This window comes from Saccopteryx leptura, chromosome 3 (assembly GCF_036850995.1).
Source record: "Saccopteryx leptura isolate mSacLep1 chromosome 3, mSacLep1_pri_phased_curated, whole genome shotgun sequence".
In the NCBI taxonomy this organism is placed as follows: domain Eukaryota; kingdom Metazoa; phylum Chordata; class Mammalia; order Chiroptera; family Emballonuridae; genus Saccopteryx; species Saccopteryx leptura.
Window position 1 is genome coordinate 365,854,696 of NC_089505.1, and position 15,946 is coordinate 365,870,641.

The following is a 15,946-nucleotide window of genomic DNA, read 5'->3' on the forward strand; positions in this document are numbered from 1 at the left end:
GGGCTCCTGGGGGTGGAGGCTGTCTGCTACGCCTGCCCCGTGGAGCTGTTGAATCCTCTTGAGCTCCGGATCTCGCCTGGACCTCCCAGGCAGCTGCATTTCCCTCACGCTCGTCTTATCCCCAGGCTAATGGGCTCTGTGATTCGGGGCAGGACTCCTTCATTTCTATCACTTTCCATCTATTAGATGGGATAGTGTGAAGGTCAAATAAACTAATCCACAGGAAAGAGACACTTCCGAGGTGAGACAACGAGTCAGGGGAAGAACCCAAAGAAACACCTGGCTTTTCCGGTGACATTGGGATCCTTTTCAAGCAGCACCCCCGAGTGAGAAAATCCACAAGCCAGCTGTGGACAGGGATCCCAGCACAACTGTCCCCTGAGTGGCCTGTGAATGGCCAGGCACCGCCTCCCATGCAGGACACACAGGTGGAAACGTACACTCACGGCAAGTCCAGAAGTGAGTTCTCCTTGTTCCCTCACTTCTGAGCTGTCCAAAAGGTTTTATTTCTAATGTATAAGCGATGCCCCTGCCTCAAGACGACAAATGCTCTCTTCTTTACCATACTGTGACAGAGGCCAGTTAAGCATAGACAAGACTTGATACTTTGGATAAAGCACAAGGTAAAAAGAATGGCCACTTACGAAGCACCTCTTGGGTGCTGTACACTCGTTAGAATATTGTTAAAATATATTATGCACCTGACCAGTGGTGGCGCAGTGGATAGAGCATCAACCTGGGACACTGAGGTCCCAGGTTTGAAATCCGAAGGTCGCCGGCTTGCACACGGGCTCACCAGCCTGAGCACAGGATCATCCACATGACATCATGATTGCTGGCTTGAGCAAGGGTCACTGGCTCGGCTGGAGCTCCACGGTCAAGGCACGTATGAGACTAAGGTGCCACAACTATGAGTTGATGCTTCTCATCTATCTCCCTTCCTCTCTCTCTCTCTCTCTCACACACACACACACACACTTAAAAAAAATACACACATGCACTTTAAACCTTGACCTGCCATATTCTGTTTGTACAACCCTGACGAGTCATTTACCTGCTGAGCCTCATCCTGATCCGCAGAATGAGGGAACCCCTGTCTTGACAAAGGTCTTATGAAGAGCAGTCAGCCCCCGTGTGGAACACGCAGCGTGGGGCAGAAGTAGGGTTCGAGACATTCGCATGGAAACGAATACCATACTTAATAAATAATAACACGGGAATGAACTCTGGGTTTCCCGTACACGCAGCTGTAAGCCCACTCTTGCTCCACCCGGTGTTATCAACACGAGGAACACAGAGGAAGGGTCCAGGCTCCTTCCCTTCCCTTCCTCTCTGAGAACTCCTTCACTTCGAGTCACACTCATTTGCCACTTATCTGGGCATCTTCCAACCGCTGGGACAAAACGTCCCACCCCCTGCCCTTTGCACGAGCCTTGGGAGGAGGGGGTGCGCACAACCGTGTGTTTATCAGGACAGATGTCTGTCCTCTTCCTGAGTCATTTGAGGACGACGCTTCTGGGTTGACCTCTGTGTCGCCGCCCCAAAACCCAGCACGGTCTCTGGAAGTGGAGGTGCTATGGATAAATGCCCAGGAATAACAAGTGAACGACGGAACACAATACTTTCTGGTCCATCATGAGAGCTCGATGATGACTTGGGGACTTGGCGTTTGACTAGCTGAGCTCTGGGTTGATCTCTAGGGGAACTCAGTTGAGACAAATTATTATTATTATTATTATTATTATTATTATTATTTTAGCTTTTCTGTGCTCAGTTCAATTCAACCAACATTTCATTAACATCCACGATGAGCCTGGAGTGGGGAGAGGCCGGGCCTGCTGTTCACAAAGAATGCATAGCCCGGCCCTCGCTTCTGAAAACATCACGTTTTCTCATCCGAACCCCATACAAATGAGCCACATAAGAAGCCCCTTCAATGAAGGCCTGTTTGCTCATGTCCTTGGCCCAGATGGACACTCGGCGGAGAGGAAGTAACGGGCTCGAGAGCAGAGGCAGCTGGGTGCTTGCCTTTCTGCACGCACATACACGCTGTATTTTCCAGGTTCGAGAGGAAGCAATCTCATTTCAAGTAGCGTGGACATCGTGGGTCGGCCCGCTTCTGCCACTGGGTTTTTTACAGAGCTTTAGGACTGCTTTATCACGGTTTGCAAGGGAACACTCCATACAACCAGGAGGGACTTGCCGTGCACGTCCTCCCACGAGGTCCAGTGCAGTCTAGATGGAGTCTACCCTTCTACCCTCTCGGTCCAACAGCCGGCCTGGTGTTCGGTTCCCCAGCAGCCAATGGCCTCCTCCCAATCAGTGATGACCAGGCAGAGCAGGGCTCGGAGGTAGGCAGGAGGCTGATGTGCCCCATGCTCCGTGGTGACCAGCAGTAGTCCAGAATAGCCCACGTAATCAAAATCTAACATGGATGGCGGGTGGAGAGGGCTCACCAGCCTGAGCGTGGTGTTCCTCTCCACCCGCCATCCATGGCCCCTACCTCCTTACTTACAAAATAAAAAAAGACCTATGACCAGGTGGTGGTGCAGTGGGTAGAGGGTTGGAATAGGACACAGATAACCCAAGTTCAAAACCCCGAGATCACCAGCTTGTGTGGGCTTATGCAGCTTGAGCGTGGGGTCATAGACATGAGCCCAAGGTCACTGGCTTGAGCAAGGGGTCACTCGTTCTGCTGTAGCTCCCTGGTCAAGGCACATATGAGAAAGCAGTCAGTGAACAACTAAGGAGCCGCAATAAAGAATTGATGCTTCTCATCTCTCTGCCTTCCCATCTATCTGTCTCTCTCTCTCAAAAAAAGAAAAAAGAAAAAAAGAAAAAAAGAAAAGAAGGAAGGGAGGGAGGGAAGGAGGGAGGGAGGAAGGAAGGAAGGAAGGAAGGAAGGAAGGAAGGAAGGAAGGAAGGAAGGAAGGAAGGAAAGTGAGCACCGCACTGGGAACTACAGTGTGTCCGTAAAGTCATGGTGCACTTTTGACCGGTTGCAGGAAAGCAACAAAGGATGATAGAAATGTGAAATCTGCACCAAATAAAAGGAAAACCCTCCCAGTTTCTGTAGGATGATGTGGCAGCATGTGCGCATGCACAGATGATGACGTAACACCGTGTATACAGTGGAGCAGCCCACGGCCATGCCAGTTGAGATGTGGACGGTACAGAGGAAAGTTCAGTGTGCTCTGTGGCTCGCTAAATTCAAATCCGTGACCAAAGTGCAACGTGAATATTGGCACATTTATAATGAAGCGCCACCACATAGGAATAACATTACTCGGTGGGATAAGCAGTTGAAGGAAACTGGCAGTTTGGTGGAGAAACCCCGTTCTGGTAGGCCATCAGTCAGTGACGAGTCTGTAGAGGCTATACGGGATAGCTACCTAAGGAGCCCTAAAAAATCTGTGTGTGAGCCCACATTGAACTGCACTGAATAGGTGTGAAACTGGGAGAGTTTTCCTTTTATTTGGTGCAGATTTCACATTTCTATCGTCTTTTGTTGCTTTCCTGTGACCGGTCAAAAGTGCACCATGACTTTACGGACACACTGTAGAAGTGGACTGGAAAATTACCGCCAATTTGTCACTGCTCTTGCTGTTATCAGAGCAGTTTTCTCCTACCAGCCATATGTTGACTATAGTCAATAGTATGATAACCATTTATGAAGAATTTGAGACACACCCAACTGCGGGGAATTAAGTTCTCAAGAAGTCATAAAGTCATAAAGTCCTGCAGTCCACAGCCCGGCCCTGCCTCGCCCTGATTCCAAGAGGTTTTGAAAAACACCCTTGGAAATTGCAGGGATAAGAGGGAAGATGACCAAACGTGAGGGTCAGTCCTATTCCAGATTGGGCCACTAACGCGTCACGTGGCCCTAGACCAGCTGGGCTGCCCCCTAGAGCCTCCCCCTCTCTGACACTTTGGGAGGGATGCTGGCTTTGTCTTCCTCTGGGCTTTCCAGGTGATCATGGCTCAACCCCCAAGATCACCCCGGCCTGGCTCCCTCCAAATCCTCAGACAGAGTGGGGACACTACTAGTTTAGATATGAAGTCTCTGTGCAGTTTCAAAGAGTTGTACCTGCTGGGTGGGTGCAGCCCGCAGCTCAGGGAGCGGTGGCCCCCGTGTGAGAAGAAACTCCCGGCTCGCTTGGGAGGGGTGTCATCCCGCAGCAGGGCACACGCGTGGGCCAGACGCGGCTGGGCCGACATCCCGGCTGCCGACCGGACCCCTGGGCGGGCGGCCGGGTTTCCGTACTGGGTTTTGGCTGTGTCGCGTTGATTCAGCGGGTCTGCACAGAAGTAGTGTGTTGAAAGCCGTTGTGCTCAAGCCCCTCCCAGCTACGTGTGAGCTCGGGGGTCCTAGTGGAACTGTGGGAGCTCTCCCAAGCCCCCGCCTCCTCCCTGGTGAGACCGGGCAGGGGGGCTGCCTTCCCCCGAGTGAGGCCGTCGGTGAGGGTGGCTTGACTGAGCACACACGTGCATGACACGGGGCCGTTCCCAGGCCAGCCCTCTCGACCGGGTCAGCACGCCCTCCTCAGAAACAGAAAACCTACTCTTAGTTTGCGGGCCGTGAACAAAAGTCTGCCATGAGTGGGTTTGATCCGTGGGCCACTAACTACTGCACTCGGTATCCGAAGGAGGTATTTACCTTTCATTTTTTTCAGTTATCTTTTTTAATTGAATTTTATGCAGGAAAATGAAATGCGTGTGTGTATGTGCACGCGCGTGTGTGTTGAGATTTGGAAGGTTCACGGCATTTGTGACCTCTATCCCTCAATATCTTACCCTACCTATAGTCAAAATACAACTCTTTCACCAAAATATAAGCCCTCTCTCATACGGTCTGTATGTGACGGGGCAGGCTTCCGGTATTTTCCTTCCATGATCTCCTTTACCCCCGAGGTCAGCATCATTCTCCCCGTTATATAGGGGAGACTAGAAAGGTTCAGAGTGGGGAGAGCTGTTCTCTCCCATCCTCTCCCTCTCCTAGCTGATCCCTTGGGCCCGCGCCCTCCTGGGTCCTGACCCACCCGCTGTCGTGCCCTCCGCCCCCGCCCCTGCCACCCCACGCAGCCCATCATGAACAGGGAGAAGGAGTCTGCTTGGTTTCACCTACACTGTGCAGAGAGCCAGGTGCCTCTTCTCTCCTGGCTCTCAGCCCACAGCAGTTGAGAAAGGAGATCAGTAAGGACCTCAGCCAAGCCCCAAAAAGCCCCAAAGAAAAGCAGGCTGTCGACTCAGGCAGTCCTGGTTCCCAAAGCCGCCTGGAGAGAGACTCCGAGGTGGCATCAGCTCTGCTATTTGTGGACGAGGGCAGGAGCCAAGGCCACCGTGGGGGCACAGGGGACTTCTGGAGGAAACGCTTTGGGTTGTTGCATAAGCGTCACTGTGCTCTGAGGTCAGGGTAAGTCTGACATTCAGACAAACAAGCGATTGCAGAAGAGTTGCAGTGTGATGAATGTCACAGATGATAACTGGGCAAATACACCGCCGGATGTCATATTGATCTCATTGGGGAGCGAAACATTTTGTCTTGCCAAAGGTTTTAAGGTCGGCCGTTGACTGGTATGCAAAGCAGTTCATAAACGCTAAGAGTCAGATGGTATTTTGAAAAGTTTGCGGTGCTCTGTGGTTGGTGCTGCGCTTAGTAAGGATGACTGTGGCGACTACGATCTTTTGTTTCTGAAAATCCTCCTGGGAAGTCTGAAGTGATACCCCAGAGACGAATGTCTTCCACACTGTGATGGGCGTACAGCTCCCCCAGAGATGAATGTCTCCCACACTGTGATGGGCGTACAGCTCCCCCAGGGACGAATGTCTCCCACACTGTGATGGGTGTACAGCTCCCCCAGGGACGAACGTCTCCCACACTGTGATGGGCGTACAGCTCCCCCAGGGACGAATGTCTCCCACACTGTGATGGGCGCACAGCTCCCCCAGGGACGAATGTCTCTCACACTGTGATGGGCGTACAGCTCCCCCAGGGACGAATGTCTCTCACACTGTGATGGGCGTACAGCTCCCCCAGAGACGAATGTCTCTCACACTGTGATGGGCGTACAGCTCCCCCAGGGACGAATGTCTCCCACACTGTGATGGGCGCACAGCTCCCCCAGGGACGAATGTCTCTCACACTGTGATGGGCGCACAGCTCCCCCAGGGACGAATGTCTCCCACACTGTGATGGGCGCACAGCTCCCCCAGGGACAAACGTCTCCCACACTGTGATGGGCGCACAGCTCCCCCAGGGACGAATGTCTCCCACACTGTGATGGGCGTTCAGCTCCCCCAGGGACGAACGTCTCCCACACTGTGATGGGCGTACAGCTCCCCCAGGGACAAACGTCTCCCACACTGTGATGGGCGTACAGCTCCCCCAGGGACGAATGTCTCTCACACTGATATGGGCGTACAGCTCCCCCAGGGACGAATGTCTCCCACACTGTGATGGGCGTTCAGCTCCCCCAGGGACGAACGTCTCCCACACTGTGATGGGCGTACAGCTCCCCCAGGGACGAACGTCTCCCACACTGTGATGGGCGTACAGCTCCCCCAGGGACGAACGTCTCCCACACTGTGATGGTGTACAGCTCCCCCAGGGACGAACGTCTCCCACACTGTGATGGGCGCACAGCTCCCCCAGGGACAAACGTCTCCCACACTGTGATGGGCGCACAGCTCCCCCAGGGACGAACGTCTCCCACACTGTGATGGGCATACAGCTCCCCCAGGGACGAATGTCTCCCACACTGTGATGGGCGTACAGCTCCCCCAGAGACGAACGTCTCCCACACTGTGATGGGCGCACAGCTCCCCCAGGGACAAACGTCTCCCACACTGTGATGGGCGCACAGCTCCCCCAGAGACGAACGTCTCCCACACTGTGATGGGCGCACAGCTCCCCCAGGGACGAATGTCTCCCACACTGTGATGGGCGTACAGCTCCCCCAGGGACGAACGTCTCCCACACTGTGATGGGCGTACAGCTCCCCCAGAGACGAACGTCTCCCACACTGTGATGGGTGCACAGCTCCCCCAGGGACAAACGTCTCCCACACTGTGATGGGCGCACAGCTCCCCCAGGGACGAATGTCTCCCACACTGTGATGGGCGTACAGCTCCCCCAGGGACAAACGTCTCCCACACTGTGATGGGCGTACAGCTCCCCCAGGGACAAACGTCTCCCACACTGTGATGGTGTACAGCTCCCCCAGGGACAAACGTCTCCCACACTGTGATGGGCGTACAGCTCCCCCAGGGACGAACGTCTCCCACACTGTGATGGGCGTACAGCTCCCCCAGGGACAAACGTCTCCCACACTGTGATGGTGTACAGCTCCCCCAGGGACGAACGTCTCCCACACTGTGATGGTGTACAGCTCCCCCAGGGACGAACGTCTCCCACACTGTGATGGGCGCACAGCTCCCCCAGAGACGAATGTCTCCCACACTGTGATGGGCGTACAGCTCCCCCAGGGACAAACGTCTCCCACACTGTGATGGGCGCACAGCTCCCCCAGGGACAAACGTCTCCCACACTGTGATGGACAGCTCCCCCAGGGACGAATGTCTCCCACACTGTGATGGGCGCACAGCTCCCCCAGGGACAAACGTCTCCCACACTGTGATGGACAGCTCCCCCAGGGACGAATGTCTCCCACACTGTGATGGGCGCACAGCTCCCCCAGGGACAAACGTCTCCCACACTGTGATGGACAGCTCCCCCAGAGACGAATGTCTCCCACACTGTGATGGGCGCACAGCTCCCCCAGAGACGAATGTCTCCCACACTGTGATGGGCGTACAGCTCCCCCAGGGACGAACGTCTCCCACACTGTGATGGGCGTACAGCTCCCCCAGGGACAAACGTCTCCCACACTGTGATGGACAGCTCCCCCAGGGACGAATGTCTCCCACACTGTGATGGGCGCACAGCTCCCCCAGGGACAAACGTCTCCCACACTGTGATGGACAGCTCCCCCAGAGACGAATGTCTCCCACACTGTGATGGGCGCACAGCTCCCCCAGAGACGAATGTCTCCCACACTGTGATGGGCGTACAGCTCCCCCAGGGACGAACGTCTCCCACACTGTGATGGGTGCACAGCTCCCCCAGGGACGAATGTCTCCCACACTGTGATGGGCGCACAGCTCCCCCAGAGACGAACGTCTCCCACACTGTGATGGGCGCACAGCTCCCCCAGGGACGAATGTCTCCCACACTGTGATGGGCGCACAGCTCCCCCAGGGACGAACGTCTCCCACACTGTGATGGGCGTACAGCTCCCCCAGGGTCTTGTTAGAACACAGGTGGTGAGCCAGCGGGCCCAGACCGAGGCCGGAGATGCCGCCCTTGGAGCCAGCTCGCGGGGGACGCAGAGGCTACTGGTCCACGGGCCACGCCGTGAGGAGCGAGGCTTCCTGCAACGACATCCCAGGGCCAGGCCTCAAAATGACCTCTAGAAATCACACGGCTTCACTTCGTGGTTGTCCACGGGTATCATCTTGGGCCACACATCTGCCCCTCGGAGGCTCGGTGTCCTCACCTGTACAATGGGCTACCAGGACTCGTGGAGCCGTGTGCCGCGCTCGGGCCCCACCACGGCGCAGAGTGGCTCTTCGATGAAAGGGGCCGCAGACAAACGTACGTTTCCCTCTTCCTCTTAGAGCCAAACATTTCATTAGAGGTGTTTTCCACTTGACCTTGCAGTTTCACACCTGTCAGGTAATTAATCACAGGCATCTCTGCGGCCACAGAGAAGCACCTGCCTTTCTCAAATCATCCGCTCTTCTAAAAGACTCACCCTTTTAAACAGACCACAAATGGCTCTGTAGCCACTGCCCTACCACCTGGCCCCTTGCTTTTATGAGGGGAGTGTTTGTGGACACTCGGGGCAACCTGAACAACCAGAATCTCGAGAAGGACCCGGAACAAACAACAGAAAGTCGCCCGACGAACCCCACTTCCTGCAGCCGGGCCCGTGTCCTGGAGGCAGACGTGGCCGGGGGAACAATGCGTGGCTTTTTCTGACAGCACCGAGCTCGGTACCGTGGGAGTGGGAGGCCCTAGGGGCTCGGGAGGGGCTCTGACTGGACAGTTCAGTTTTGTTATGTTCACGACCCATCCCCGAGACCCCCCCTTTGAGCCAAGCTCGGGCCTCACCTCGGGGAGTCGGTCTTAGATTCAGACAGGGCTTCCCAAAGAAGGCGGGGAGCGCCTGCTAAAATCAGATTCTGGGGCCCTGTCTAGAAGCCTTGGAGCAAGGCCTGAGGGCGTCTAGAGAGGCAGGGCTGAGTCTGATGTCACCCAGATGGATGAGACAGGCAGGTACGGAGGCGTCATCTCCTCTGTGGCTGTGGCGGGTCCCCGCCAGTCGGCAGAAGAGATGCCTCCCAGCCAGGCCCAGGGGGCCCCCGTGGGGCGATGCCAAGCTGAGTCTTGGAGGTCAGCGTGGACCTGACAGGAGATGACGTGTGAGGTTGTGAGGTGAAGCGGGCGGGCAGACTGTTTTGGGAAGAGAGGAGAACAGAAATGGAGACAGGAAGCCCCGAGGCTGGCAGAGCTGGGCGGGCAGCTCAGCACTGCTCTGCGAGGGGCTGGGTGGTGACATGGGGCTGCAGATGGCGGGGACGCCAGATCATGGAAGTTCCACGGGGAGCTGGCCCTTGACTCTGCGGCGTTGGGAGGCGCTGGAGGGCGTTAGCAGCGGTGCGGTAGTAGTATCTGCCACTTTGGGATGGACACCGTGGTGACAGTGGAGAACGAGTACAAGGACCCAGGAGCAGGGCAGTCACTCAGGATGGAGCCCATGAGAGGGCACAGAGGGAGCTGGTCCTCCCAGGGTCGGTGGGAACGGGGCCACGGGACTGGGCAACTAGCAGGGCACTCGTTGGATTTGGACGGCATGAGGGAGACATGGGCTGGGCTCTCAGGCGGCTGGGGGAGATGGCGCCACCATCGAGAGACAGAGGAGGGAGCTGGCCCTGTCCTGCCTGGCCCTCCGAGCCCTCTTAACTTGATACCAACACAGAAATTAAATCCTCAGAAGGTTGGCCGACACCGGTTGTCTTTGGAAGGTAAAATAAATTATGCTTAATGTCGCAGGGAGTGTGACTCAATCTTTGCTTAGAAATCAGCTCCCAATATGTCCAAGTTGAACCTTTGAACCCATCCGAATGAAAGAACAAAGAAGAGGGCGTTCGAGTGGAAAGACCGCGGACCCTGCCGAGCGAGCTCCCGGAGGGCCTCTGCCATCCTGCCCTGTGCCAGTGCGCTCAGTGATGTCCCCCCCGCCCCGTTGTCATCTGTACGATGGGGAGGTCTCCCAACCTGCAGCCTGGCCGGACACGTTAGACGAGATGGTAACTAGATTCCTAAGCCACCCCCTGTCCCCTCTGCAGAAACCCGGTGGGACAACAATGGCTTCTCAAAGACCAACAACCACTTGAGTGGAAGAGTGAGGTCTGAGTCCAGTCTTCCTGTCCCAGTCCTGAGCTCCCGCCACTCACCTTGGGACCCCTGGGGGCCTCCTTCTCTGTCTTAGTTCCCTTCTTCCAGATCTCGATGACCTGAAGGGCCCCAAAGTGTTACTTTGAGAAGTGGAACATCCCCAGGTGGCTTTTCCAGGATTTCTGCAGTCAGGTGTCTTGGTGGGATTTCAGGGCAGTAGATACAAGCCAACACCATACACACCTGGTCTGACCAAGAGGTTGATGGGACAGGTGAGGCCCTTGGACAAACAGGGCCAGTCAATGAAAGCAAAAATGTTTAACTGCTTGCCGACACAGTGATAATAGCAACTTGACCGAATCTTTTCTCATAGCTAACAAACTTTAGCGGCTATACTCAGATACAGCCGTGCATTTAACCAGCTTCCTGAGCACCTGCTCTGAGCAGGGGGAGCCCAGGAACTTTTCCATTAATGTCCTCATCGAGGCCTCCCACACCTACGGACAGGTGGGGTGATGGCCACTTTAGTTGAAGCAGAGTTTCAGCGCTGAGCAGACAGGTGGCGTGGCTGGGATGAGAAACCAGGCTCTTCAGCTCTGTGTCTGGTGTCCTGCCCACCACGGTAAACTCCTCCGTTGCCACAACTGACCGGTTGTGCAGGCCGTGTTGATTTTACTTCAACTCGGCGGTCCCCGAAGTCATTTCCTTGATTGACACTGTCTCCATTTAATAGCACTGTGGTCAGACTGGTTATTCCTGTGCAGACACAGAAACGCTGCTGACCTCATTTCTCCCAAAAGCTTTCAGCTTCAAGAGCGGCAGTTTGAGCTGGGGTCTGACGCCCCCTTCCCCAGATCTGAACCTTCAGGGGAGAGAAGTCAAGATGAAGCTGGATGTGTTATGATAAGATTTTTAGCAGATGCTGTGTCCCATGGGGGCACCAAGGTTCAGTGCGTTGAGTGTGGCCAAGCTGGGCTAGGACCTGATTCTGACACCTGCTAAGTGCGTGGCCTCTGATATCCGCGTTGACCTCGTGTCTCCAAGTATCCATTCCCGCCTCTGAGAACGGGGCTGCTGACAAAGGCTCTCAGGAATTCTAGTGAGGATGAAAAATCATGCCTCCACTGGAAACTATGTTCACGCTCCGCTCTCACCTCAGACACCAGGCACAAAGCTGCGTGGCTCAGCATGGGGCTTCCTGAGCCGGCTGCTGGGGTTCACGTCCAAGCAGTGACCTTGAAGCAGTTCAATTCATCTGTCTCGATGTCCTAATCCAGGGGTGGGGAGCCTACGGCTTGCGAACCAGAAGTGGCTCTTTTGATGGCTGCATCTCGCTCGCAGACAAATCTTTAATAAAAAAAATAATGTTAAAAATTAAAACATTCTCATGTATTGCAATCCATTCATTTCCTACCGCTCATGTTCATGGTTGCAAGTGGCTGGAGCCAATCACAGCTGTCCTCCGGGCAACACCAAATTTTTATTGGATAATGCGTAACATACACGGGTCGTTGTATGGCTCTCACGGAATTACATTTTAAAATATGTGGCGTTCATGGCTCTCTCAGCCAAAAAGGTTCCCAACCTCTGTCCTAATCTAAAGATAGGAATTGTACTAGCACCTCACAGATTTTTTTGAGAATTAAACCTATGCAAAACATAGCTCTTTTGGCCAAAGAGTAGAAGCCGAGAACGCCGGTAGAAAGCTGGTTACTGTCTGGTGTGATCCAGAATTTTAAGACAAGAACGAAGTCCTGTTCATGAAAATGCCAAAGTGGAACAGATCTGGCTCAGTTCCCACACACAAAGTGGCCGCAAGTGCTGGAGGAATTAGTGCAGGAGACAGCGCTTCATCAAGTGTGAGACACGCTACAAATACAAAGGGAAGGTCAGCGTTCGTGGGTGTTGTCATTGCCATTGGAGGGCTGGTCCATGTCATGTCATCCTGACACAGAAGGGAAGCCAAGTCACCCCCAGAGCTTGGCTCCATGTGGGGCATGCCCATGGGTTCCCTGAGTGCTTGCTGAGTCATGTGTCTTCCAGGTGGGGCTGATCTCATTGATGGGTTTCCTGAGTGTTTGCTGAGTCACATGTCTGCCAGGTGGGACTGATTTCATTGATGGGTTCCCTGAGTGTTTGCTGAGTCACATGTCAGCCAGGTGGGACTGGTTTCCTGAGGCTCTGCCCCCGCACAGTCGGTGTGGAGGGAACTACTGCAGGTGAGCTGCCGCTGCTTGAGCTGATGACATGCACCTGCGGACAGTGCCCCGCCAACTTCGGGGCCTCAGCAGTGTTCCCCGATGACGCCGTCACCTGCCAAGGGAATCCCAGATGTCACCAACCCTTTCCTGTGAAGGAAAAAAAGTGGTTATCTATTTGCGAGAGTCTTCAGCTAGCATTTTAAACGTGCAGCTTGCCATGTTTGTGAAAGGGAGTAGAAATCAGATGTCTCCGGGATATTTTCCCCCCACTGTCTCTGGGGTTTGCGTGTGCACAATGTCCTTCAATTAAACGTGAAATCAAATCACATTCCCCTTGAGTGGTTATTTTAATATTTGCAAGTTTCCTGGGAAGGAAGATTTTTTAAAGGAGCGATTGCTTCTGGGAGTTTTCTCCCGCCTCCACAGGGACATTCTTAAATGTCAGGAGTGTCTGGTTACAGGCCTGGGGCACAGCGTGGGCCACCCCTGGTCCCTCTCCTGTGCCTTCCTGGTGGCGGCTCAGACCCAGACGCAGTCGCGTTCTCTTAAATAGCCTAGCCTAGGTAGCGGCTGGTTACATCTGATCTCATCCCAGGCCCTCCCCTGTGTCGGGGACAGTCTCTCCCACACGGCCATTCCTGCTCCATCCCAGACTCTGAGCAGGACGTCTCCTCTCGTCTTCTTTCCCCTGAAACCGTCCGCGGTTCTCCCCTGAACCCGTCCGCGGTTCTCCCCTGAACCCGTCCGCGGTTCTCCCCTGAACCCATCCCCGGTTCTCCCCTGAACCCAGCCGCGGTTCTCCCCTGAACCCGTCCGCGGTTCTCCCCTGAACCCATCCCCGGTTCTCCCCTGAACCCATCCGCGGTTCTCCCCTGAACCCAGCCGCGGTTCTCCCCTGAAACCGTCCGCGGTTCTCCCCTGAACCCGTCCGCGGTTCTCCCCTGAACCCAGCCGCGTTCTCTGGTCTGAGCCTCCTGGTTTTCCTCTGGGCACCACCTCGCCCACCCGTGAGCGTGTCCAAGGTTCTCTGGTCTGAGCCTCCTGGTTTTCCTCTGGGCACCACCTCGCCCACCCGTGAGCGTGAGCGGTCCCTGCGGCTCCGCGGCACTGCCCGCAGCACAGAGCTGCCCCCTCCTCTCTGCAGTGTCTCAGCTGTGCTACTCGCAAGCCCTGCCCCTCTGACGTGCTCTCGTCCCTGTGCCTTCCCTTCCCTTCCCTCACCAGGGCCGCACTAAGGGCCTCCTGCTGCCCCCAAAGCTGCCAAGCCCTTTCCTGCCTTGAACCCCAGAGACAATCGGCTCAGGGCTCTGCATCTTTGCTCCGCACAACGAGGTCGCCTTTTCCGGGAGATCTTTCCCGACCGACCACCCTTTTGAATGGACGACCGGTGCCCCTTTCCCTGGCGCTCCGTCCTCAGTTCACTTTGCTCCCAGCACTGTGCTTACTGACTGCACGCCCCCTCTGTGTTTTTCTGGTCTGCAGGCTCTCCAGGGCAAGGTGTTTGTGCTCTATCCTCTCTGGCCTGGTGCGGCCTCCTCCCGCAGAGCAGTGCCTGGCTCACAGCGCTCCCTAACGAGTGCTTTGGAGTGACTGTAGCTTGGGAAGGGCTGATGTGTCCTCTTTCTCCTTCTCCTGACTGCAGGGATGTCCTCGTACCTTCCCAGGTGGCCTTTCCTACCCCCTTGGAAGGAGCAGGGGTGGGCCCGGGGAGGCCTAAGCTCCGGGCCACCCCAGTGACAGTCAGCCCAGGAGCTGCTGAGAAAGAACCTCTTCCCTTCTCTGGAATTGTGGAGATGGGTATAATGTGGGGTCCCAGTTGCAAGAGGACCTTTAACCACTATTTAGGGAAATGTGCCCAAGAGGAAACTTATGAGAGAAAAGCAAAGCCCAGAGACAGAGAGAGACCTGCCTCGGGCCCTTTAAACCGGCTTATTGGTCTACTAAGGCTCCTGGGTCCTTCAACACCTGAACCTCTACCTCTGACTGTGTTGACTCGGACCGATGAAATTGCTCTTCGTTTAAACCTGGGTGAGCTGGGACGAAGCCCTTGGTAACAGAAGGAGTCAGGCTGAGTTTCGGTTGAAGTGCTGTCTCCCAAGGGAAGCTCTCCTGGTCCTCCCGGAAGACCAGGCGCTCGACCTTTCCGCTCTCTTGACCGGAACACGGCCCGTTTCTGCTCGACGGTCACAATGTGTTGTTGGCCTATCCGGTCCCCCACCCGTCCCAGCTTTCCTGGAGGACAGGATCACACGTGAGTCATTTTTAGACATTCCATCCTAAGATACAGTCAAGTACCTAGATAGCTATTGGTTGAAGAAATGGAGCACAGAAGGAGAGGAGCTTGCTCCCCTGCCTGGGTAAGTTTCGGGCAGGTGCACATCTGCTTCCAAACAGAGGTGACCCGAACCCCTCTCCTGGCAGACCCTCCCTGGGCCTCCTCAGACTTCCCCAAGAGAGATCGCTTCTCCTCTTCTCCGGAGATCTCTCCCAGCGCCTGTGTGACGTCTTGAACAGCAGACCCGGAACGGGCTGACCTGAAGGCTCTATTCTCTACCAGACACCAACCAGCTCATGTCACCTACGGAAGTGTCATTTCAAACAGATTAAGGTTGGCAAACTGAGCTCAGCAATGAATTAGAAATTCTTTTTGATTTGAAAAAAAAAAAAAAAGAAAAAAAAAACTTTGGCAAAAGTCTGGAATGAGCTGGTGCTGGTGAGCCAACTTCCTTGGACTTCCTGAAAAACAGTGAGCAGACAATGGGGGTGACGTGGGGGGAGGGGGAAGGGAGGGAAGTGGGGGTGAGGGTGGGGGTGGGGGGACAGCAAGCTAACCTTCACCTTCCTAAGGAGATGTATTCCCAAAACCACACATGTTCTTGGCGTCAAATCACTTGTATCCACCCACTCTCAATGTACACATAGAAGAAATGCACATATGCATGTTTCTATCATTTGTTTCTCACAAGTAGACATGGAGAGTATTTTCATCTACTGAATGGAAATGTATAAATTATTTGTCGCCCTGAATCATAGACGGCGCGTGTATAACGAGCGCATGGAGATTGTGAGAGCGCGTGTCATAAATACCCCACCCCGTCTGCTGACGTTTATCGGCGGTATGCTGTGTGCCAAGCTCTGTGCTGACGGCTTTACGTTAGTTAGTGCCCTGAAGTTTCGCAGCTGCCGCACGGAGCAGACGCAGTGCAGAAGTTTCCCACGGGCTCTTCTTAACACAGAACCCTTTGGTCAGGGCACAGGAAGCAGATCGATGTTCCGTCTCCCTCTT